The sequence below is a fragment of the Oncorhynchus clarkii genome, chromosome 17 (assembly GCF_045791955.1).
Source record: "Oncorhynchus clarkii lewisi isolate Uvic-CL-2024 chromosome 17, UVic_Ocla_1.0, whole genome shotgun sequence".
Classification (NCBI taxonomy): Eukaryota; Metazoa; Chordata; class Actinopteri; order Salmoniformes; family Salmonidae; genus Oncorhynchus; species Oncorhynchus clarkii.
The window spans coordinates 74691658-74716296 of record NC_092163.1 but is presented as its reverse complement, the minus strand read 5'-3'; the positions used below and the strand labels follow the sequence as shown (position 1 = coordinate 74716296).

The window sequence follows — 24639 nt, the reverse complement described above, 5'->3', positions numbered from 1 at the left end:
CAGCAGCCCTGGTACCACCAGGTACTGAATCATGCTGAACAGCAGCCCTGGAACCAGCAGGTACTGAATCATGCTGAACAGCAGCCCTGGAACCAGCAGGTACTGAATCATGCTGAACAGCAGCCCTGGTACCAGCAGGTACTGAATCATACTGAACAGCAGCCCTGGTACCAGCAGGTACTGAATCATGCTGAACAGCAGCCCCGGTACCAGCAGGTACTGAATCATGCTGAACAGCAGCCCTGGAACCAGCAGGTACTGAATCATGCTGAACAGCAGCCCTGGTACCAGCAGGCACGGAGGCATGCTACCCATTTACAGTGAAATGGGGCCAGAAGCAGAACAGAGTGCTGTGGAGCCCAGAGTCCCAGAGGCAGGACGGGGATTTCAAATGCAGCCTTTAGGAACACAACAAGTACACACGCAAGGACAGAGACGCACACACAGGGACGTTCTCCTGGTTTCTGTCTGGAGCATTATTCTGCCTTTGAAGTAAAACAGCTGTGAAGGTTAATGATGCCGAGACAACATGCAGCGCTCCAAGCCAGTGCAGAGACAACATGCAGCGCTCCAAGCCAGTGCAGAGACAACATGCAGCGCTCTAAGCCAGTGCAGAGACAACATGCAGCGCTCCAAGCCAGTGCAGAGACAACATGCAGCGCTCCAAGCCAGTGCAGAGACAACATGCAGCGCTCCAAGCCGGTGCAGAGACAACATGCAGCGCTCCAAGCCGGTGCAGAGACAACATGCAGCGCTCCAAGCCGGTGCAGAGACAACATGCAGCGCTCCAAGCCGGTGCAGAGACAACATGTACAACTCCAAGCCGGTGCAGAGACAACATGTAGCGCTCCAAGCCAATGCAGAGACAACATGTAGCGCTCCAAGCTGGTGCAGAGACAACATGTAGCGCTCCAAGCTGGTGCAGAAACAACATGTAGCGCTCCAAGCTGGTGCAGAGACAACATGCAGCGCTCCAAGCCGGTGCAGAGACAACATGCAGCGCTCCAAGCCAGTGCAGAGACAACATGCAGCGCTCCAAGCCATTGCAGAGATAACATGTAGCACTCCAAGCCGGTGCAGAGACAACATGTAGCGCTCCAAGCCGGTGCAGAGACAACATGTAGCGCTCCAAGCCGGTGCAGAGACAACATGTAGCGCTCCAAGCCGGTGCAGAAACAACATGTAGCGCTCCAAGCCGGTGCAGAGAAAACATGTAGCGCTCCAAGCCGGTGCAGAGACAACATGCAGCGCTCCAAGCCGGTGCAGAAACAACATGTAGCGCTCCAAGCCGGTGCAGAGACAACATGTAGCGCTCCAAGCCGGTGCAGAGACAACATGTAGCGCTCCAAGCCAGTGCAGAAAACATGTAGGCCAATGGATGTAAAGTATTACATTTAGGCTTGAGAAACCGTGCAGCAATAATTCATTTTATAATGCATTTATAAACCATGTATTTCTTATTAAAAAGGTGATGCCAAGGAGATTAAAGATCTATTTTACAAAGGAGATCTGTCCCAAAGTAGGTGGCATCTGAATTAGTGATTTGGGAAAAAAATATCTATACAGTTACACATCTTGATATAATTTTTTTAACGATATATCCCATAATTTCATTTTGACAATATCGCAATATTATTTTTGAGCTAGTCGGCTGTGGCTGTACCTGCACAAAACTTTTTTTCCTTCATAGCTTGTTCTCCATCTTTTTTTTAAACAGGGAGCCAATTTATTCCCATGACCGATTAAAACGTGTTTTCTCATGGCTCTCTCGTTCCCATGCATCAGATGTGGTGAGCAATATGTTTGGAACATTGAATCACAATAAAATCACAATATCGAATCGCAATACATATAGAATCGTGAGAATCGCAATAGATATTGTATTGGCACCTAAGTATAGTAAGGCAAATCCCAGGCCTAATCTTAGTATTATTATTATTGTTTTAGAGGGTGCTGTTAAAGAAATAAGTTTGATTTGCTCTGGCAGGAGAGCTAGCTCTTTAAAGACCTCTACAGGAAGTGGTTCTCAACTATTTTTTCCCTCAGGACCCAAACTCTGCTCTGCTGTAATCTGCTCTGCTGTACTCTGTTTTGCTCTGCTGTACTCTGTTTTGCTCTGCTGTACTCTGTTTTGCTCTGCTGTACTCTGCTCTGCTGTACTCTGCTCTGCTGTACTCTGTTTTGCTCTGCTGTACTCTGTTTTGCTCTGCTGTAATCTGCTCTGCTATAATCTGCTCTGCTGTAATCTGCTCTGCTGTACTCTGCTCTGCTGTACTCTGCTCTGCTGTAATCTGCTCTGCTATAATCTGCTCTGCTGTAATCTGCTCTGCTGTACTCTGCTCTGCTGTACTCTGCTCTGCTGTAATCTGCTCTGCTGTACTCTGCTCTGCTGTACTCTGCTCTGCTGTAATCTGCTCTGCTATAATCTGCTCTGCTGTAATCTGCTCTGCTGTACTCTGCTCTGCTGTACTCTGCTCTGCTGTAATCTGCTCTGCTATAATCTGCTCTGCTATAATCTGCTCTGCTATAATCTGCTCTGCTATAATCTGCTCTGCTGTACTCTGCTCTGCTGTACTCTGCTCTGCTGTAATCTGCTCTGCTATAATCTGCTCTGCTATAATCTGCTCTGCTATAATCTGCTCTGCTGTACTCTGCTCTGCTGTAATCTGCTCTGCTATAATCTGCTCTGCTGTACTCTGCTCTGCTATAATCTGCTCTGCTGTACTCTGCTCTGCTGTACTCTGCTGTACTCTGCTCTGCTATACTATGCTGTACTCTGTTTTGCTCTGCTGTAATCTGCTCGGCTCTTCTCTGCTTTCCACAACAATACTGTAGGAGGGAGGACAGAAACCTCACAGTGGCTCCACAGGTCACATGGCTTCCTGCAGTTTGAGCACAGGCCACAAACATTGTAAGCAAACTTCCTGCTAACCCTTCCTGTGCACGTTGAACCCCAGCCAGTAATTGGTGTAGGGCTATAGCATGCCTAGGACTGAGGACAGACACTGCTGGAGATGTGTGTTTTAGCCAGTTCCTGTGTTAGCCAGTGAGGTACAGCCAGTGAGGCAGAGTCAGTGAGGTACAGCCAGTGAGGCAGAGCCAGTGAGGCAGAGCCAGTGAGGTACAGCCAGTGAGGTACAGCCAGTGAGGTAGAGCCAGTGAGGCAGAGCCAGTGAGGCAGAGCCAGTGAGGCAGAGCCAGTGAGGCAGAGCCAGTGAGGCAGAGCCAGTGTAGGGCTATAGGATAGCAATGTTTTGCTCACATTACTTTTTCTACCTCCAGAAAATACCTGTTTTCGCCTGCAATATCAGTTCTGTTATACTCACAGACAATATTTTGACAGTTTTGGAAACTTTAGAGTGTTTTCTATCCTAATCTGACAATTATATGCATATTCTAGATTCTGGGCCTGAGAAATAGGCAGTTTCACTTGGATACGTTTTTGATCCAAACATCAAAATACTGCCCCCTACACTCAAGAGGTTAAGAAACTGACTGTTAGAACTGTTAAGGCTCCATGGATTGATGAGGAATTGACTGGATGATTTACTGCAAATTGAGAAATGATGTGACTAAACTCAACAAAAAGAAGAAGACAAAACTGTATTATGAAGCCAAGAATAATGATATAGAGAATGATGAAATGGGCAGAAAGACAAATTCAACTCCATCTTTCATGGAATCAGATGGCTTATTCATGACAAAACCAATCTCATGTTGCCAATTATTTGAATGATTACTTCAAATCAAATCAAATTTTATTGGTCACATACACATAGTTAGCAGATGTTAATGCGAGTGTAAAGAAATGCTTGTGATTTCAGTTCTGACAGTGCAGTAATATCTAATATCTTCATTGGCAATGTGGGCAAACTTGGGCAACAACGAACAGTGGGTTATGGTATTCGTCCAAAAAATTTTTTCAGGGAATAAAGAAAAGCATTGCAAGTCAGAATGTTGTGAAGTTAGTGTGGGAGAGGTGTAAAGATTACTGACAAAACTCCTGGCATTGGGGCGGCAGGGTAGCCTAGTGGTCAGAGCGTTGGACTAGTTGCAAGGTTGCAAGTTCAAATCCCCGAGCTGACAAGGTACAAATCTGTCGTTCTGCCCCTGAACAGGAAGGTAACCCACTGTTCCAAGGCCGTCATTGAAAATAAGAATTTGTTCTTAACTGATTTTCCAAGTTAAATAAAGGTAAAATACATTTTAAAAATTGACAACTTAGATAGAAAGTTACTGAGGATGGTAGGTGACTCTATAGCCACTCCTATCTGTCATATCTTTAATCTGAGCCTAGAGGAAAGTCTTTGTCCTCAGGCCTGGAGGGAAGCCAAAGTCATTCCGCTACCCAAGAGTGGTAAAGCGGCCTTTACTGGTTCTAACAGCAGACCTATCAGCTTGCTGCCAGCTCTTAGCAAACTGTTGGAAAAAATGGTGTTTGACCAAATACAATGCGATTTATCTGCAAACAAATTAACAACAGACTATCAGCATGCACATAGAGAAGGGCACTCAACAATTTCAAAGAAATTGATAATAAGAAGATTATGGGAGCTGAACTGTTAGATTTCAGTGCAGCCTTTGATATTATTGACCATAACCTGTTGTTATGGCTTTTCAACCTCTGCCATATCGTGGATTCAGAGCTATCTATCTAATAGAACTCAAAGGGTTTTCTTTAATGGAAGCTTCTCTAATGTCAAACATGTAAAGTGTGGTGTACAGCAGGGCAGCTCTCTAGGCCCGCTACTCTTTTCTATTTTTTCCAATGACCTGCCACTGGCATTAAACAAAGCATGTGTGTCCATGTATGCTGATGATTCAACCATACACACATCAGCAACCACGGCTAATGAAGTCACTGAAACCCTTAAAGAGTTGCAGTCTGATTTGGAATGGGTGGCCAGTAATAAACTGGTCCTGAACATCTCTAAAACTGAGAGCTTTGTATTTGGTACAAATCATTCCCTAAGTCCTATACCTCAGCTGAATATGGTAATGAATGGTGTGGCTGTTGAACAAGTTGAAGAGACTAAATTACTTGTAGATTGTAAACGGTCATGGTCAAAACACATAGATTCAATGGTTGTAAAAATGGGGAGAGGTCTAGCCGTAATAAAGTGATGCTCTGCCGATGTTGATACTACACATCAAAAAGCAAGTTCTGCAGGCTCTAGTTTTGTCTAACCTTGATTATTGTCCAGTTGTGTGGTCCAGTGCTGCAAGGAAAGACCTAGTTAAGCTGCAGCTGGCCCAGAACAGAGCAGCACGTTTTGTTCTTAATTGTAATCAGAGGGCTGATATAAATACTATGCTGCCAGTCTCTCTTGGCTAAGAGTTGAGGAGAAACTGACTGCATCACTTCTTCTTGTTATAAGAAACAAGAATGTGTTGGATCCTAATAAAATACCAAATACCAAAATACTACCATACCCCGTTGAAGGACACAGAAATCTTGCTCATTCAAACTCTGAACAGGCACACACACACAATCCATGTCTCAATTGTCTCAAGGCTTAAAAATCCTTCTTTAACCTGTCTCCTCCCCTTCATCTACAATGAATGAAGTGGATTTAGAGACATAAATAAGGGATCATAACTTTCACCTGGATTCATCTGGTCAGTCTGTCATGGAAAGAGCAGGTGCTCTTAATGTGTCCTACACTCAGTGTATATACTATATTGTAGTTATGGCTCATCGTATATATACAAAATTAAATTATTATAATAATAATTGTGTCACTGTAGAGAGCTTTTTATGTCTCTATTTTTGGTTTGGTCAGGGTGTGATTTGGGTGGGCATTCTATGCTGATGTTTCTATGTTTTCTATTTCTTTGTGTTTGGCCAGGTATGGTTCTCAATCAGGGACAGCTGTCTATTGTTGTCTCTGATTGGGAATCATACTTAGGTAGATTTTTCCCCTCCTTCTGTGTGGGATCTTGTTCTTCGTTTGTGACCAGGTAGTTTGCACTACGAAGCTGTTCGGTGGTTGTTTTCTTTCTTTCTTTCTTTCTTTCTTTCGTTCTTTCTTTCTTTCTTTCTTTCTTGTTTTGTTTTGTCTAAAGTTTCACTTCAACAATAAATATTATGTGGAACTCTTGGTCTCATCCTTCCGACGACAGCCGCTACAAATCTGGATTATGTGTGTATTGTTTTGTATTGCTAGATATTACTGCATGGTTGGAGCTAGAAACACAAGCATTTCACTGCACATGCGATAACATCTGCAAATGTGTGTGTGCAAACAATAAACTTTCATTTGATTGGTCACCATCTCTATGCCAATTAGCTAATTTACCGATAAGCCGGTGTGAATGACCCATTGACTGTATGTATAACTGGCCAGTTCAACAATGTGGTTTCAAGGTCCTTCCCAATGTTGCTTCACCGGGCAGCTTTAGCACATCGCTAACGTCGCATATTTGTTCCATCCCACTTGATTATATTTCGAGTAGCATAGCAGCCTACACGAGAAACAACATGTAGTATTGGTAGTTATCATCTCGATGTCACCGTGACAGTCTACTGCTCAAATTGGGAGAATTTGCGCTGCAAGCCGGCAACGACAACCCAGGCAGTGTGTCCTTCGCTCCCACTTGCCGGGGAGTGCTGTCCTGCAGTAAGGACAGGGGAGTGCTGTCCTGCAGTAAGGACAGGGGAGTGCTGTCCTGCTGTAAGGACAGGGGAGTGCTGTCCTGCAGTAAGGACAGGGGAGTGCTGTCCTGTAGTAAGGACAGGGGAGTGCTGTCCTTTAGTAAGGAGAGGGGAGTGCTGTCCTGCAGTAAGGACAGGGGAGTTCTATCCTGCAGTAAGGACAGGGGAGTGCTGTCCTGCAGTAAGGATAGGGGAGTGCTGTCCTGCAGTAAGGAGAGGGGAGTGCTGTCCTGCAGTAAGGACAGGGGAGTGCTGTCCTGCAGTAAGGACAGGGGAGTGCTATCCTGCAGTAAGGACAGGGGAGTGCTGTCCTGCAGTAAGAAGAGGGGAGTGCTGTCCTGCAGTAAGGAGAGGGGAGTGCTGTCCTGCAGTAAGGAGAGGGGAGTGCTGTCCTGCAGTAATGAGAGGGGAGTGCTGCCCTGCAGTAAGGTGAGGGAAGTAGCTAGATAGTGTAGCTAATATCAGACCAGTAAGGAGAGGGGAGAAGCTAGATAGTGTAGCTAATATCAGACCAGTAAGGAGAGGGGAGTAGCTAGACAGTGTAGCTAATATCAGACCAGTAAGGAGAGGGACGTAGCTAGATAGTGTAGCTAATATCAGACCAGTAAGGACAGGGACGTAGCTAGATAGTGTAGCTAATATCAGACCAGTAAGGACAGGGACGTAGCTAGATAGCGTAGCTAATATCAGACCAGTAAGGAGAGGGGAGTAGCTAGATAGTGTAGCTAATATCAGACCAGTAAGGAGAGGGGAGTAGCTAGATAGTGTAGCTAATATCAGACCAGGAAGGAGAGGGGAGTAGCTAGATAATGTAGCTAATATCAGACCAGTAAGGAGAGGGGAGTAGCTAGACAGTGTAGCTAATATCAGGCCAAAAGTACTCGTTACATTTTGAATGCTTAGCAGGACATAAAAATTGTCTAATTCATACAGTTATCAAGAGAACATCCCTGGTCATCACTACTGCCTCTGATCTGGCAGACTCACTAAACAGAGAACATCCCTGGTCATCACTACTGGCTCTGATCTGGAGGACTCACTAAACAGAGAACATCCCTGGTCATCACTACTGCCTCTGATCTGGAGGACTCACTAAACAGAGAACATCCCTGGTCATCCCTACTGCCTCTGATCTGGAGGATTCACTAAACAGAGAACATCCCTGGTCATCACTACTGCCTCTGATCTGGCAGACTCACTAAACACACATACTTTGTTTGTGAATCTGAGTGTTGGAGTGTGCCCCTGGCTATCCGTTAATCAAATAAAAACAAGAAAATCATGCCATCTGGTTTGTTTAATAAGGAATTTGAAATGATTTATAGCATTTACTTTTACTTTAGATACTTCAGTACATTTAAAACCAGATAGTTTCAGACTTTTACTCAAGTAGTATTTAACTGGGTGACTTTCACTTTTACTTGAGTCATTTTCTATTAAGGTATATTTACTTTTACTCAAGTATGACAATTGGGTACTTTTTCCACCACTGGGAATCGTATCGCACCGAATCGCATTGATTCGTTCCTCTTATCAAACCGAATCACACAGAGTCGTTTCTAACTAAAAACAGATCCTTCCTGTATCGTATCGGTGCCCATTGGGGCGGCAGGTAGCCTAGTGGACTAGTAACCGAATGGTTGCTAGATCAAATCCCCGACCTGACAAGGTAAAAATCTGTCATTTACGCTCCTGAACAAGGCAGTTAACCCACTGTTCCTAGGCTGTCATTGAAAATAAGAATTTGTTCTTAAACTGACTTGTCTAGTTAAATAAAGGTAAAATGAAATATAGATACGTATCGATCTGTCTTGAAAGGGAAAGATGGGCATCCCTATGTTGTACCCGTTATTACCAGTCGTCATTACTATGTTGTACCCGTTATTACCAGTCGTCATTACTATGTTGTACCCGTTATTACCAGTCGTCATTACTATGTTGTACCCGTTATTACCAGTCGTCATTACTATGTTGTACCCGTTATTACCAGTCGTCATTACTATGTTGTACCCGTTATTACCAGTCGTCATTACTATGTTGTACCCGTTATTACCAGTCGTCATTACTATGTTGTACCCGTTATTACCAGTCGTCATTACTATGTTGTACCCGTTATTACCAGTCGTCATTACTATGTTGTACCCGTTATTACCAGTCGTCATTACTATGTTGTACCCGTTATTACCAGTCGTCATTACTATGTTGTACCCGTTATTACCAGTCGTCATTACTATGTTGTACCCGTTATTACCAGTCGTCATTACTATGTTGTACCCGTTATTACCAGTCGTCATTACTATGTTGTACCCGTTATTACCAGTCGTCATTACTATGTTGTACCCGTTAGTCGTCATTACTATGTTGTACCCGTTATTACCAGTCGTCATTACTATGTTGTACCCGTTATTACCAGTCGTCATTACTATGTTGTACCCGTTATTACCAGTCGTCATTACTATGTTGTACCCGTTATTACCAGTCGTCATTACTATGTTGTACCCGTTATTACCAGTCGCCATTACTATGTTGTACCCGTTATTACCAGTCGCCATTACTATGTTGTACCCGTTATTACCAGTCGTCATTACTATGTTGTACCCGTTATTACCAGTCGTCATTACTATGTTGTACCCGTTATTACCAGTCGTCATTACTATGTTGTACCCGTTATTACCAGTCGTCATTACTATGTTGTACCCGTTATTACCAGTCGTCATTACTATGTTGTACCCGTTATTACCAGTCGTCATTACTATGTTGTACCCGTTATTACCAGTCGTCATTACTATGTTGTACCCGTTATTACCAGTCGTCATTACTATGTTGTACCCGTTATTACCAGTCGTCATTACTATGTTGTACCCGTTATTACCAGTCGTCATTACTATGTTGTACCCGTTATTACCAGTCGTCATTACTATGTTGTACCCGTTATTACCAGTCGTCATTACTATGTTGTACCCGTTATTACCAGTCGTCATTACTATGTTGTACCCGTTATTACCAGTCGTCATTACTATGTTGTACCCGTTATTACCAGTCGTCATTACTATGTTGTACCCGTTATTACCAGTCGTCATTACTATGTTGTACCCGTTATTACCAGTCGTCATTACTATGTTGTACCCGTTATTACCAGTCGTCATTACTATGTTGTACCCGTTATTACCAGTCGTCATTACTATGTTGTACCCGTTATTACCAGTCGCCATTACTATGTTGTACCCGTTATTACCAGTCGTCATTACTATGTTGTACCCGTTATTACCAGTCGTCATTACTGTTGTACCCGTTATTACCAGTCGTCATTACTATGTTGTACCCGTTATTACCAGTCGTCATTACTATGTTGTACCCGTTATTACCAGTCGTCATTACTATGTTGTACCCGTTATTACCAGTCGTCATTACTATGTTGTACCCGTTATTACCAGTCGTCATTACTATGTTGTACCCGTTATTACCAGTCGTCATTACTATGTTGTACCCGTTATTACCAGTCGTCATTACTATGTTGTACCCGTTATTACCAGTCGTCATTACTATGTTGTACCCGTTATTACCAGTCGTCATTACTATGTTGTACCCGTTATTACCAGTCGTCATTACTATGTTGTACCCGTTATTACCAGTCGTCATTACAAGATGCCTCCGTATCCTTCTGCTTTGGGTATGCGCTTCGCTGCAGTCTATGGAAATGAGGGCTAATACTATCCTTCTGCTTTGGGTATGCGCTGCAGTCTATGGAAATGAGGGTTAATACTATCCTTCTGCTTTGGGTATGTGCTGCAGTCTATGGAAATGAGGGTTAATACTATCCTTCTGCTTTGGGTATGTGCTGCAGTCTATGGAAATGAGGGTTAATACTATCCTTCTGCTTTGGGTATGCGCTGCAGTCTATGGAAATGAGGGTTAATACTATCCTTCTGCTTTGGGTATGCGCTGCAGTCTATGGAAATGAGGGTTAATACTATCCTTCTGCTTTGGGTATGCGCTGCAGTCTATGGAAATGAGGGTTAATACTATCCTTCTGCTTTGGGTATGCGCTGCAGTCTATGGAAATGAGGGTTAATACTATCCTTCTGCTTTGGGTATGCGCTGCAGTCTATGGAAATGAGGGTTAATACTATCCTTCTGCTTTGGGTATGCGCTGCAGTCTATGGAAATGAGGGTTAATACTATCCTTCTGCTTTGGGTATGCGCTGCAGTCAGTCTATGGAAATGAGGGTTAATACTATCCTTCTGCTTTGGGTATGCGCTGCAGTCTATGGAAATGAGGGTTAATACTATCCTTCTGCTTTGGGTATGCGCTGCAGTCTATAGAAATGAGGGTTAATACTATCCTTCTGCTTTGGGTATGCGCTGCAGTCTATGGAAATGAGGGTTAATACTATCCTTCTGCTTTGGGTATGCGCTGCAGTCTATGGAAATGAGGGTTAATACTATCCTTCTGCTTTGGGTATGCGCTGCAGTCTATGGAAATGAGGGTTAATACTATCCTTCTGCTTTGGGTATGCGCTGCAGTCTATGGAAATGAGGGTTAATACTATCCTTCTGCTTTGGGTATGCGCTGCAGTCTATGGAAATGAGGGTTAATACTATCATTCTGCTTTGGGTATGCGCTGCAGTCTATGGAAATGAGGGTTAATACTATCCTTCTGCTTTGGGTATGCGCTGCAGTCTATGGAAATGAGGGTTAATACTATCCTTCTGCTTTGGGTATGTGCTGCAGTCTATGGAAATGAGGGTTAATACTATCCTTCTGCTTTGGGTATGCGCTGCAGTCTATGGAAATGAGGGTTAATACTATCCTTCTGCTTTGGGTATGTGCTGCAGTCTATGGAAATGAGGGTTAATACTATCCTTCTGCTTTGGGTATGCGCTGCAGTCTATGGAAATGAGGGTTAATACTATCCTTCTGCTTTGGGTATGTGCTGCAGTCTATGGAAATGAGGGTTAATACTATCCTTCTGCTTTGGGTATGTGCTGCAGTCTATGGAAATGAGGGTTAATACTATCCTTCTGCTTTGGGTATGCGCTGCAGTCTATGGAAATGAGGGTTAATACTATCCTTCTGCTTTGGGTATGCGCTGCAGTCTATGGAAATGAGGGTTAATACTATCCTTCTGCTTTGGGTATGCGCTGCAGTCTATGGAAATGAGGGTTAATACTATCCTTCTGCTTTGGGTATGCGCTGCAGTCTATGGAAATGAGGGTTAATACTATCCTTCTGCTTTGGGTATGCGCTGCAGTCTATGGAAATGAGGGTTAATACTATCCTTCTGCTTTGGGTATGCGCTGCAGTCTATGGAAATGAGGGTTAATACTATCCTTCTGCTTTGGGTATGCGCTGCAGTCTATGGAAATGAGGGTTAATACTATCCTTCTGCTTTGGGTATGCGCTGCAGTCTATGGAAATGAGGGTTAATACTATCCTTCTGCTTTGGGTATGTGCTGCAGTCTATGGAAATGAGGGTTAATACTATCCTTCTGCTTTGGGTATGTGCTGCAGTCTATGGAAATGAGGGTTAATACTATCCTTCTGCTTTGGGTATGTGCTGCAGTCTATGGAAATGAGGGTTAATACTATCCTTCTGCTTTGGGTATGTGCTGCAGTCTATGGAAATGAGGGTTAATACTATCCTTCTGCTTTGGGTATGTGCTGCAGTCTATGGAAATGAGGGTTAATACTATCCTTCTGCTTTGGGTATGCGCTGCAGTCTATGGAAATGAGGGTTAATACTATCCTTCTGCTTTGGGTATGCGCTGCAGTCTATGGAAATGAGGGTTAATACTATCCTTCTGCTTTGGGTATGCGCTGCAGTCTATGGAAATGAGGGTTAATACTATCCTTCTGCTTTGGGTATGCGCTGTGCTGCAGTCTATGGAAATGAGGGTTAATACTATCCTTCTGCTTTGGGTATGCGCTGCAGTCTATGGAAATGAGGGTTAATACTATCCTTCTGCTTTGGGTATGTGCTGCAGTCTATGGAAATGAGGGTTAATACTATCCTTCTGCTTTGGGTATGTGCTGCAGTCTATGGAAATGAGGGTTAATACTATCCTTCTGCTTCTGCTTTGGGTATGCGCTGCAGTCTATGGAAATGAGGGTTAATACTATCCTTCTGCTTTGGGTATGCGCTGCAGTCTATGGAAATGAGGGTTAATACTATCCTTCTGCTTTGGGTATGCGCTGCAGTCTATGGAAATGAGGGTTAATACTATCCTTCTGCTTTGGGTATGTGCTGCAGTCTATGGAAATGAGGGTTAATACTATCCTTCTGCTTTGGGTATGCGCTGCAGTCTATGGAAATGAGGGTTAATACTATCCTTCTGCTTTGGGTATGTGCTGCAGTCTATGGAAATGAGGGTTAATACTATCCTTGCTTTGGGTATGTGCTGCAGTCTATGGAAATGAGGGTATGCGCTGCAGTCTATGGAAATGAGGGTTAATACTATCCTTCTGCTTTGGGTATGTGCTGCAGTCTATGGAAATGAGGGTATCCTTCTGCTTTGGGTATGCGCTGCAGTCTATGGAAATGAGGGTTAATACTATCCTTCTGCTTTGGGTATGTGCTGCAGTCTATGGAAATGAGGGTTAATACTATCCTTCTGCTTTGGGTATGTGCTGCAGTCTATGGAAATGAGGGTTAATACTATCCTTCTGCTTTGGGTATGCGCTGCAGTCTATGGAAATGAGGGTTAATACTATCCTTCTGCTTTGGGTATGCGCTGCAGTCTATGGAAATGAGGGTTAATACTATCCTTCTGCTTTGGGTATGCGCTGCAGTCTATGGAAATGAGGGTTAATACTATCCTTCTGCTTTGGGTATGCGCTGCAGTCTATGGAAATGAGGGTTAATACTATCCTTCTGCTTTGGGTATGCGCTGCAGTCTATGGAAATGAGGGTTAATACTATCCTTCTGCTTTGGGTATGCGCTGCAGTCTATGGAAATGAGGGTTAATACTATCCTTCTGCTTTGGGTATGCGCTGCAGTCTATGGAAATGAGGGTTAATACTATCCTTCTGCTTTGGGTATGCGCTGCAGTCTATGGAAATGAGGGTTAATACTATCCTTCTGCTTTGAGGGTTAATACTATCCTTGCGCTGCAGTCTATGGAAATGAGGGTTAATACTATCCTTCTGCTTTGGGTATGCGCTGCGCTGCAGTCTATGGAAATGAGGGTTAATACTATCCTTCTGCTTTGGGTATGCGCTGCAGTCTATGGAAATGAGGGTTAATACTATCCTTCTGCTTTGGGTATGCGCTGCAGTCTATGGAAATGAGGGTTAATACTATCCTTCTGCTTTGGGTATGCGCTGCAGCTGAGGGTTAATACTATCCTTCTGCTTTGGGTATGCGCTGCAGTCTATGGAAATGAGGGTTAATACTATCCTTCTGCTTTGGGTATGTGCTGCAGTCTATGGAAATGAGGGTTAATACTATCCTTCTGCTTTGGGTATGTGCTGCAGTCTATGGAAATGAGGGTTAATACTATCCTTCTGCTTTGGGTATGTGCTGCAGTCTATGGAAATGAGGGTTAATACTATCCTTCTGCTTTGGGTATGTGCTGCAGTCTATGGAAATGAGGGCTAATACTATCCTTCTGCTTTGGGTATGTGCTGCAGTCTATGGAAATGAGGGTTAATACTATCCTTCTGCTTTGGGTATGTGCTGCAGTCTATGGAAATGAGGGTTAATACTATCCTTCTGCTTTGGGTATGTGCTGCAGTCTATGGAAATGAGGGTTAATACTATCCTTCTGCTTTGGGTATGTGCTGCAGTCTATGGAAATGAGGGTTAATACTATCCTTCTGCTTTGGGTATGCGCTGCAGTCTATGGAAATGAGGGCTAATACTATCCTTCTGATTTGGGTATGCGCTGCAGTCTATGGAAATGAGGGTTAATACTATCCTTCTGATTTGGGTATGCGCTGCAGTCTATGGAAATGAGGGTTAATACTATCCTTCTGATTTGGGTATGCGCTGCAGTGTGCATGTGTTAGGGCTGGCACAATTACAGTATAACCAACTGTTATGGATGGAGACCCGCCATGGAAATAAAATAACTGTCATAACCACAAAAAACAGATTTAATACGGCGTTCCACAGTCTGTTCCTGTGGTAACATGGACTCTTAACAACGCGATGAAACTGTGTTGGTCCTTGCTGAAATGTAGAATGCTCATTCAAATGATGTCAACTGGATGTGTCTCATGCAATGGAATGCATTTTTTGAAATGTCAGTTGAGTTGAATCAGCGTTGTGCCATCATTGACTTGAATAGGAACATTTAGTTCTACTCATTCTAGTTCTATGGCTGCACTTGCACCAAGGAGAAAATCTTTGGTGATTCGAGCGGTTATGACGTTGACCGCGGTCACCTGGCTGGCCCGATCACAGCCATCCAAAATTCCGTGATCGTCACAGCCCTAGTGTGTGTGTGTGTGTGTGTGTGTGTGTGTGTGTGTGTGTGTGTGTGTGTGTGTGTGTGTGTGTGTGTGTGTGTGTGTGTGTGTGTGTGTGTGTGTGTGTGTGTGTGTCTGTGTGCGTGCGTGCGTGCGTGTGTGCGTGCGTGAGTGTGTGCGTGCATGTGTGCGTGCGTGTGCTTTCTCTGTTCGTAGTTTGTTTTATACCCTAACTGTTGCGTGATTATTCCAACACACTAATTTGGAGATTTCTCTTCTCATGAAATATTGAAATCTTAGACGCCCGGGAGGCTCACTAAAGATGAAGAAAATACGTATTTTTTTAAATTCAGTTTGTAGACTAGTAGAAGATTAAATCCATGATGATTGACATCAAAGCAGTTCCCCTTCCAACATGAAATGCAGCCTGTTAATGTTACCACAGCAGAAAGCTTATTTCCCTGCTGCTATGTATGACAAGCACGCACACACACACACACACACACACACACACACACACAGGCAGAGCCACAATCACACAGAAACGATGGTGACACACACACACACACACACACACAAATAAGCCCGTCAGCCTGCTGACCAAACCCAGTGCGTTTCTCTGTTCTGTGTTTCTATTCAAATTGAAATATGTTGGTTGATCATGACCCGTGCTTAGTAAAATGTCCTCTCCCCTCTAAGTCTTGCCTAGACCTGTTGACTTACCCATGGCCCTGCAGTACTAATACTAAACCACAGTTATCTGATTACTACAAGCATTTAAGCGGCCAGTGCTGTCAGTTAATCTGGTGGCTTACTGGCCGGTGCATCAGGCACATCTTTCTATGTGACCTAGCTGGGGTCCTGCAGAGAGCAGATGACGTCTGCTTCTCGAATGGTACCCTTTTCCCCTATATAGTGCACTACTTTTGAAACAAACAAAAAAAATGGTGCACTATAGGATTCCATGGACCCTGGTCATTAAGTAGTGCACTATGTAGGGAATAGGGGGCCATTTTGGTAGGCATCATCATGGTTCCCCCTGCTGCTCTGAGCCTAATCTGACCTCCTACTGGGAGAGAGTTTGTGTGTGTGTGTGTGTGTGTGTGTGTGTGTGTGTGTGTGTATGTGTGTGTGTATGTGTGTGTGTGACTAAAAAGGTGTGCATATAGGTGCATGTCTTACTGTGTGTGTGTTTTCATACGTGTGTGTGTGTGTGTGTGTGTGTGTGTGTGTGTGTGTGTGTGTGTGTGTTCATACGTGTGTGTGTTCATACGTGTGTGTGTGTGTGTGTGTGTGTCACCATCGTTCCTGTGTGATTGTGGCTCTGCCAGTGTGTGTGTGAGCAGTGGGCACAGTGTATTGCGTCTGATGGCCCATCCCTAACCATAGCTGACAGGCAGTGCAGATGCTGAGAGGAACAGCCAGAGAAGCCGCTCCAGACATCCCCACACATCAAACATTTAAAAGGGCTACCCTTCCCAGCCAGAGGGCTACACAATACCAAAGGCACACGTTACATTTTGCACAGAAAGGAGATATGACCAATTTGCCAGGCATAGACCTATGTTTTTTTTATTTTCTTGAACTAGGCATAAAGAAATCAGACCCTAAAGAACGTTTGATTTGGAAGAACAAAACAAGGAACACGCCTAGTGTAAGTGTAAGCAAAACCAACCAAGCTCCAACCATTTACATGACCAGTAATGTTGTAATTACTCAAGTCTAGTAGGCTACCAATACTACTCTGTAGTCAAAGGAATTGCACTGAAGTAGTGTTTTTTGTTATTAGCCTACACAAGTGGAATAGAGGCACAATCTATTGGGACAACAGCACTATTCTACATTGACCAATTCATTACTATTTTATACAGACAGAGAGCATAATGATATAAATATTTTAAAAACTACAGTAACCTCTATCTACAGTATCTCTATTTGGGCTATTCTCTTGTGGTCTACTTTAACGAATACAATAACCTTAACATTGTCATAAGGCCCCTGGCAGTTTTCCCCCATCGCACGTGTGGGACTGACTTCTGCAACTAGTAAGGAGAGAGGAAACAACATCTCTCAGATTGAAATTGTCAATCATCCATCCTCGTTACTAACTTCTGAAGCGTGCACTGACTTGATGCCTCTACAAATCCCAAGTGGCCAGACAACAACATACAAGTAGGATTGAAACATTGTTGGCGATCTAGCGCAGAAATCTGTGATATGTTTCTTTCCTGGAATCGGGGCACACGTCTTGATGATTAGGCTATGTGTTACATGTGTGGCGCCAGCAACGGCAATGAATAATTGGTTGCCAGTAATGAACGGTAATGTAACGGTAAAACTCGGGCTAACTGCTCAAACAACGAGATAGAGACATTTATTCTCAAACGAGGTAGGGGCACCCCTCCCAATGCCGATGTCTTCTGCTCCACTGCTTAGAAAATACCTCCTCTCTTTCACATTTCATTTCAATCAATCGAACAGAAGACCACCAAAACCGATCGCATCTGTAAAAAAAAATCAACAATTATTGTACTCACCGTATGTAGGTTATCAATGGACTAACTTGTTTCAATTTCACTCACTGGGATGAGTGGAACTCTTGAAGACGAACATGTCTTGAAGCCTACAGCAGGGATATTGTCCTGTGGCTAACTAGTAGCGCTGTAGCTGTACAGGAGACGAGGGGCAGGCAAGAAATGCTACCGCAGCTGTGTCGCTAGCTGCCGCCCGCTGCAGACTGTTACAGAACGCCCCTCGACTACAAGTCACACCGGGAGGAGGGTGGGGTTGGAGGCAGCAGGCTGGGCTCGAAAACATCAAGTGTAGACAGATACGCGTCTACTTTTTGTCTACTTTAGAAACATTTCAAAATGTTGGACTTGGGACCATTCTGATGATAGCTTACTGATGTTCTGCTATGATGAAGTGTTGATTAGTTATGCCACAGCCATATCTGCACACATAGGTCTAGACCTATAGGGTTGTGGTTCATTGGATTTTCATTGACACGCATCTTTTTAATAATGGTTGAAAAATACATGATGGCAATATCTTTAATTTCCAATACAATAACTTCAACTTCTATGTCTTGAGTTGAAAAAAACATATCAGCCACCAAAGATAACTCAACATTCAGTCTAAGCACCGTAACTTCACTGACTAAATCCCCATTTCTATAAGTTATTATCAAGAAAGGTAAGGGACACATTACAAGTGTTTCCTTGAAAATGCACAGAATTTATACGTTTATGCAGGCCTACATTCCTTCTATAGTGAAAAATGGATCAAAGATAATATAGGTGAAATCCCATAAGAATTTTAACATGTTCTGGCATAATGAGAGTAAACATCTGCTTATCATGTGTGTTTGATGAGGTAAACATTGAGACCCAAATCCTTATGGGAGATCTATTCAGATTTTTTTGTAAATTATACATTGAGGTCAATTGGAGATTTGTACGAAAACTAGCACACAAGCTACGTGAGCGGATCTCAAGTTAGGATTCCTCCCAGAAATAGGAAAAATGTCTGCCTTGTGGTTAATATCATACTGCACTGTACTGTAAAAATACTGCATCTGATATCTTCTTTACCAGCCTTACTGAATCTATGTCAGAACAGGCAGTGGCTTGAGAGAAAAAACTCTGTTACTGTTACTACAGTACATTCCAGCCTCCTAATCCATCTCTTCCTCCTCCTCATTTTCTCCTCTTCCCCTCCTCTCCTACACCCCCATCTTCCTAACCCTTCTCCTCTTCCTCCTTCTCCTCATTCTCTCCTCTTCCCCTCCTCTCCCACACCCCCATCTTCCTAACCCTTCTCCTCCTCCTCTTCCTCCTCCTCCTCATTCTCTCCTCTTCCCCTCCTTTCCTACACCCCCATCTTCCTAAACCATTTCCTCCTCTTCTCCCTCACCTCCTGTCCTCCTCTCCCTCACCTCCTGTCCTCCTCTCCCTCTCCTCCTGTCCTCCTGTCCTCCTCTCCTCCTCTCATGGCAGTTGCTGAGGTCAGGAGTTTTACCCATTTGCCGGTTAATAGTCTGAACATGTTTAATATTTCATGGCGTCATGCAGTGGCTAGCTGCTCTACTTTCTGTCAACATCAAGGGAGAGAGAAGTTTTTACACCGACATGAATAAACAAAACACAAAGAGAGAGAGAGAGAGAGGCATTATCAGGTTCACACAAACAAACACACACACACACACATCTGGTACTGTAGTTTATTAACATCATTAAAGATTAAAAACACCAGTGGCTGTCAGAGATGGAAGGTGCTGACTGCAGCAGTAATGGGTAATATAGCTTAAAATGCATGACCCAACTCAGAAAGCATTAACATGTTGAGAGGTTTTGTACTGCATGGTACTGCATGTACTCTGTGATTACTGTATCACATATCTATTGTTTTTAGTCGTCTTTCAGTTACACGAGGTGGTATTATCAAGTAATTATGAGTTTGCAACTATTGTGTATTACCATTTTACAATGTAATTTGCAAGTCAATACCAGGCAGCAGTGGACCGTAAAGTCAATTATAAACTAGGTGTTTCGAGCCCTGAATGCTGATTGGCTGACAGCTGTGGTATATCAGGCCGTATAGCACAGGTATGACAAAACATTCATTTTTACTGCTCTAATTACTTTGGTAACCAGTTTATAATAGCAATAAGGCACCTCAGGGGTTTGTGGTATATGGCCAATATACCACGGCTAGGGGCTGTGTCCAGGCACTACGCGATGCGTCATACATGAGAACAGCCCTTAGCCACGGTATATTGACCATATACCAACACTCCTCGTGCCTTATTGCTTAAGCGTAACCCGTGAACTACACATGTCTGTAGCTCAGTTTGGTCAACATTGATTTCTCCCCCCAGGGTGCAGAGCAAATCGATGCTAGGTGTTTCCTATAAGTCTCCCTATAGAGATGTAAGCATGTCAGCTGTGATCGACTATGTGTTTCATCAACAACCTCTTTGGGCGGTTTACCAACCAATAACACCCTGCTACACATGTCAGTGTGACTGTTATTAATTGCAGAGTAATGCGTCTTCATGGTATATCATGTATTTATGTAGACAGAGACTTAGTGTGAACCTGCCAGCTAATGGAGTCATCAGTGTCAGCAGCATCTCCTCAAGTCTATATTTTTCTGTCTATACTTTATTTTTATTTTTTTATTTAGTCTTTATTTGACTACGCAAGTCAGTTAAGAACAAATTCTTATTTACAATGACGGCCTAGGAACAGTGGGTTAACTGGTCTAGGAACAGTGGGTTAACTGGTCTAGGAACAGTGGGTTAACTGGTCTAGGAACAGTGGGTTAACTGGTCTAGGAACAGTGGGTTAACTGGTCTAGGAACAGTGGGTTAACTGGTCTAGGAACAGTGGGTTAACTGGTCTAGGAACGGTGAGTTAACTGGTCTAGGAACAGTGGGTTAACTGGTCTAGGAACAGTGGGTTAACTGGTCTAGGAACAGTGGGTTAACTGGTCTAGGAACAGTGGGTTAACTGGTCTAGGAACAGTGGGTTAACTACCTTGTTCAGGGGTAGAATGACAGATTTTTACCTTGTCAGCTCGGGGATGTAGAAGGTTGACTAACTAGAAACAAGAAAAACAAACACAACTTTAGATTTGAATCTGTCAATCAATGAAACCGTATCTGGAAATTACTGCACTTAAAGACAATCATGTCGAGAGAAATTTGTCAGAGGCCTAATTAATGGAATCCAGGTCTGTTGTGCTATTGACTGAATTGTCAATCAGTGAGTAAATACAATTTGCCACATCAACTCTGGGTTTCTTCAAACACAAGAGCAGACACTGATTGTAATCTGACAGCTGAACAGAGGGAGAGAAGCTATTCGCCTAGCTTCAGACAGACTCATGTCTTCACAGTTGTCATTAATGATTGCCTGTAATTTCCGTGTTAAAGCCGCCACGCAGTCTTTTTATTCGTTTTTTTTAAATGCATTCACCAAGTCAAGATGGCGAACATTCTGGTACCGAGCAAGCTGGTGGTACCGAGACTAGACCGAGAACTGGAGTGTCTTCTACGCAATATATTCCAAAGGCGGGGGACCGCTTGAACTTTCAAATACCGAGAAAGAACAAAGAAAAGAGAGGTAGCTACTTTCTCAATAGCTAAATTCGCCGTATATGCTAGCTAGATAGCTGATGTCTTCCCACATTTAAATAATGCTAACGTTACTGCATGCTAGCTGGTAGCTAAGCTAGCTAGCTAGTTGTAAACAAACTGTATTCCATCTGTCTGATCATTGAATTTGACCCCGTTCAGCAAATAACTAGAGGGTAACGTTAGCTTGTTAACTTAGCATGTTCTTCGCTAAGGTCACCTGCTTTTATTGCACCTGAAATTGACACAGTTTACCCGGTCAGGTAGCTACTTTGGCTAGGTAGCCATTGGAGTGTAGAGTGGAGGTGGGCACTACATGAGAGTTGTGTTAGTTCGATGTCTTGTGTGAAATGTGCATGCTGTTAGCCTACATCTTACACACCGTTTCAGCAGGCAACGTTAGCACGCTAGTAGTCTTTGTTTGGACACACCCACGGTCCCTGGTTGTCGTTACATACCCTTCCAGACAGAAGTGACTTTGGATCAGGAAGTCCGAGACAACCAGTTCTACAGGACACCATTTAGAGGTAGAGGTGCCATTTCTCGAGACCCAATTAGTCAGTATGTCATAGTGTTTTGTATGTTATTGACAAAGTGAAAAACAGGTTTGTAGAAAATGCTGAAAATTATATAAGAAATAAAAAACAGAAATACTTTATTTACATAAGTATTCAGGTCCTTTGCTATGAGACTCGAAATTGAGCTCAGGTGCATCCTGTTTCCATTGATAATCTTTGAGATGTTTCTACAACTTGATTGGAGTCCACCTGTGGTAAATGTAATTTATTAGACATGATTTGGAAAGGCACACACCTGTCTATATAAGGTCCCACGGATGACAGTGCATGTCAGAGCGAAAACCAAGCCAGGAGGTCGAAGGAATTGTCCGTAGAGCTACGAGACAGGATTGTGTCGAGGTACAGATCTGAAGAAGGGTACCAAAAAATGTCTGCAGGATTGAAGGTCCCCAAGAACACAGTGGCCTCCATCAATCTTAAATGGAGGAAGTTTGGAACCACCAAGACTCTTCCTAGATCTGGCCGCTTGGCCAAACTGAGCAATAATGGGAGAAGGGCCTTGGTCAGGGAGGTGACCAAGAACCTGATGGTCACTCTGACAGAGCTCCAGAGTTCTGAAGAGCACTGGTCGAGGGAAAGATGAACGGAGTACAGAGAGATCCTTGATGAAAACCTACTCCAGAGCACTCAGGACCTCAGACTGGGGCGAAGGTTCACCCTTTCAACAGGACAGCGACCCTAAGCACACAGCCAAAACAATGCAGGAGTGGCTTAGGGACAAGTGTGGCCCAGCCAGAGCCCGGACTTGTACTCGATCGAACATCTCTGGACAGACCTGAAAATAGCTGTGCAGCGAAGCTCTCCATCCAACCTGACAAAGCTTGAGTGGATCTACAGAAAATAATGTGAGAAACTCCCCAAGTAGAGGTGTGCCAAGATTGTAGTGTCACACTCAAGAAGACTCGAGGCTGTAATCGCTGCCAAAGGTGCTTCAACAAAGCACTGAATAAAGTGTCTGAATAGTTATGTAAATGTGGTATTTCAGTTTTTATTTTTAATACATTTGCAAAAATGTCTAAGAACCTGTTTTTGATTTGTCATTATGGGGTATTGTGTGCAGATTGATGGAAAAAAAACGATTTAACCCATTTTCAAATAAGGCTGTAATGTAACACAATGTGGAAAAAGTCAAGGGTCTGAATGTAACGGTCGTCGGTGGAAGAAGGTGAGGACCAAAACGCAGCGTGGTACGTGTTCATGTTATTTATTTAAACTGAACAACATCAAACAAAAAAGCACAACCGAAACAGCTCCGTCAGGTGCAAACCACACTAAACAGAACGTATAATCACCTACAACTCAAGGGTGAAACCAGGCTGCCTAAGTATGGTTCTCAATCAGGGACAACGATTGACAGCTGCCTCTGATTGACAACCATACCAGGCCAAACACAGAAATACCAAATCATAGAAAAAAGAACATAGACTGCCCACCCCAACTCACGCCCTGACCATACTAAAACAAAGACATCACAAAGGAACTAAGGTCAGATCGTGACACTGAATACTTTCTGAATGCACTGTATGTCTAAATAAATCACTGTGTTTATTTCATGAAAATAACTGCAAATATATTTGTATGAATCATTTATTTCCCTGGACCTCCTTTTGCTATTTAAATGCTTAGTATGATAGTGTGGGTGTGTTGATACAAAGGTAAATATATTTACATACACAGCCCTGATTGGCGGACAGGATCGTCTAGACCAGTGGTCGCCAAACGTTTTAGTCCCATACCCCTTCAAACATTCAACCTCCAGCTGCCTACCCCCTATAGCACCAGGGTCAGCTGTACCCCCTATAGCACCAGGGGCAGCGCACTTGCGGTTTTTGCCATCATTGTAAGCCTGCCACACACAGACTATACGATACATTTATTAAACATAAGAATGAGTGTGAGTTTTTGTCACTACTGTGGGAATTGACAACGAGCTCTTATAGGACCAGGGCACAAATAATAATATAATAAATCAATAATTTTGCTCTTTATTTAACAAGCTTGCACATAAACCCTTATTTGTTCATAGAAAATTGTGAATAACTCACCACAGGTTAATGAGACGGATGTGCTTGAAAGGATGCACATAACTCTGTAATGTTGGGATGTATGGGAAAAAGTCTCAGTCTTAAATCATTTTCCACACACAGTCTGTGCCTGTATTTAGTTTCATGCTAGTGATGGCCGAGAATCCACTCTCACATAGGTACGTGTTTGCAAAGGGCATCGGTGTCTTAACAGCACGATTTGCCAAGGCAGGATACTGTCAGTAGCTTCTGATTAAATTCAATTTTCACAGAACCGTTTGTTGATAAGGCTCCTCTTGTTCAGATATCGATAAGTGGACTGGAGGCAGGGCATGAAAGGGACAACAAATCCAGTTGTTTGTGTCGTCCGTTTCGGGAAAGTACCTGCATAATTGCGCACCCAACTCACTCAGGTGTTTTGCTACATTTGACATTGTCCGTAAGCTTGAGTTCATTAGCACACAAAAAATCATACAATGATGGAAAGTCCTGTGTGTTGTCCTTGTTAATGCAGACAGAGAAGAGCTCCAACTTCTTAATCATAGCCTCAATTTTGTCCCGCACATTGAAAATAGTTGCGGAGAGTCCATAAAATTCTAGATTCAGATCATTCAGGTGAGAAAAAACATCACCCAGATAGGCCAGTCGTATGAGAAACTTGTCATCATGCAAGGGGCAGAAAATACACAAGAGTTCAGGGGCCTTGCTTTAACAAAGTTAATCATTTTCACTGTAGTGTCCAAAACGTCTTTCAAGCTGTCAGGAATTCCCTTGGCAGCAAGAGCCTCTCGGTGGATGCTGCAGTCTACCCAAGTGGTGTCGGGAGCAACTG

The 24639-nt window shown here is 43.4% G+C and overlaps 1 protein-coding gene across 1 annotated transcript in view; it reads right to left on the bottom strand.

The window, feature by feature from the left end:
• LOC139371421 (protein phosphatase 1 regulatory inhibitor subunit 16B-like) overlaps window positions 1–17805 on the bottom strand; it is a 155856-nt gene extending 138051 nt beyond the window's left edge. The window contains exon 1 of the mRNA XM_071111821.1: window positions 17604–17805. The gene's annotated coding sequence lies outside the window, so the exon portion shown is untranslated. The remainder of the gene's footprint in view (window positions 1–17603) is intronic.
• Window positions 17806–24639: the final 6834 nt, after the last annotated feature.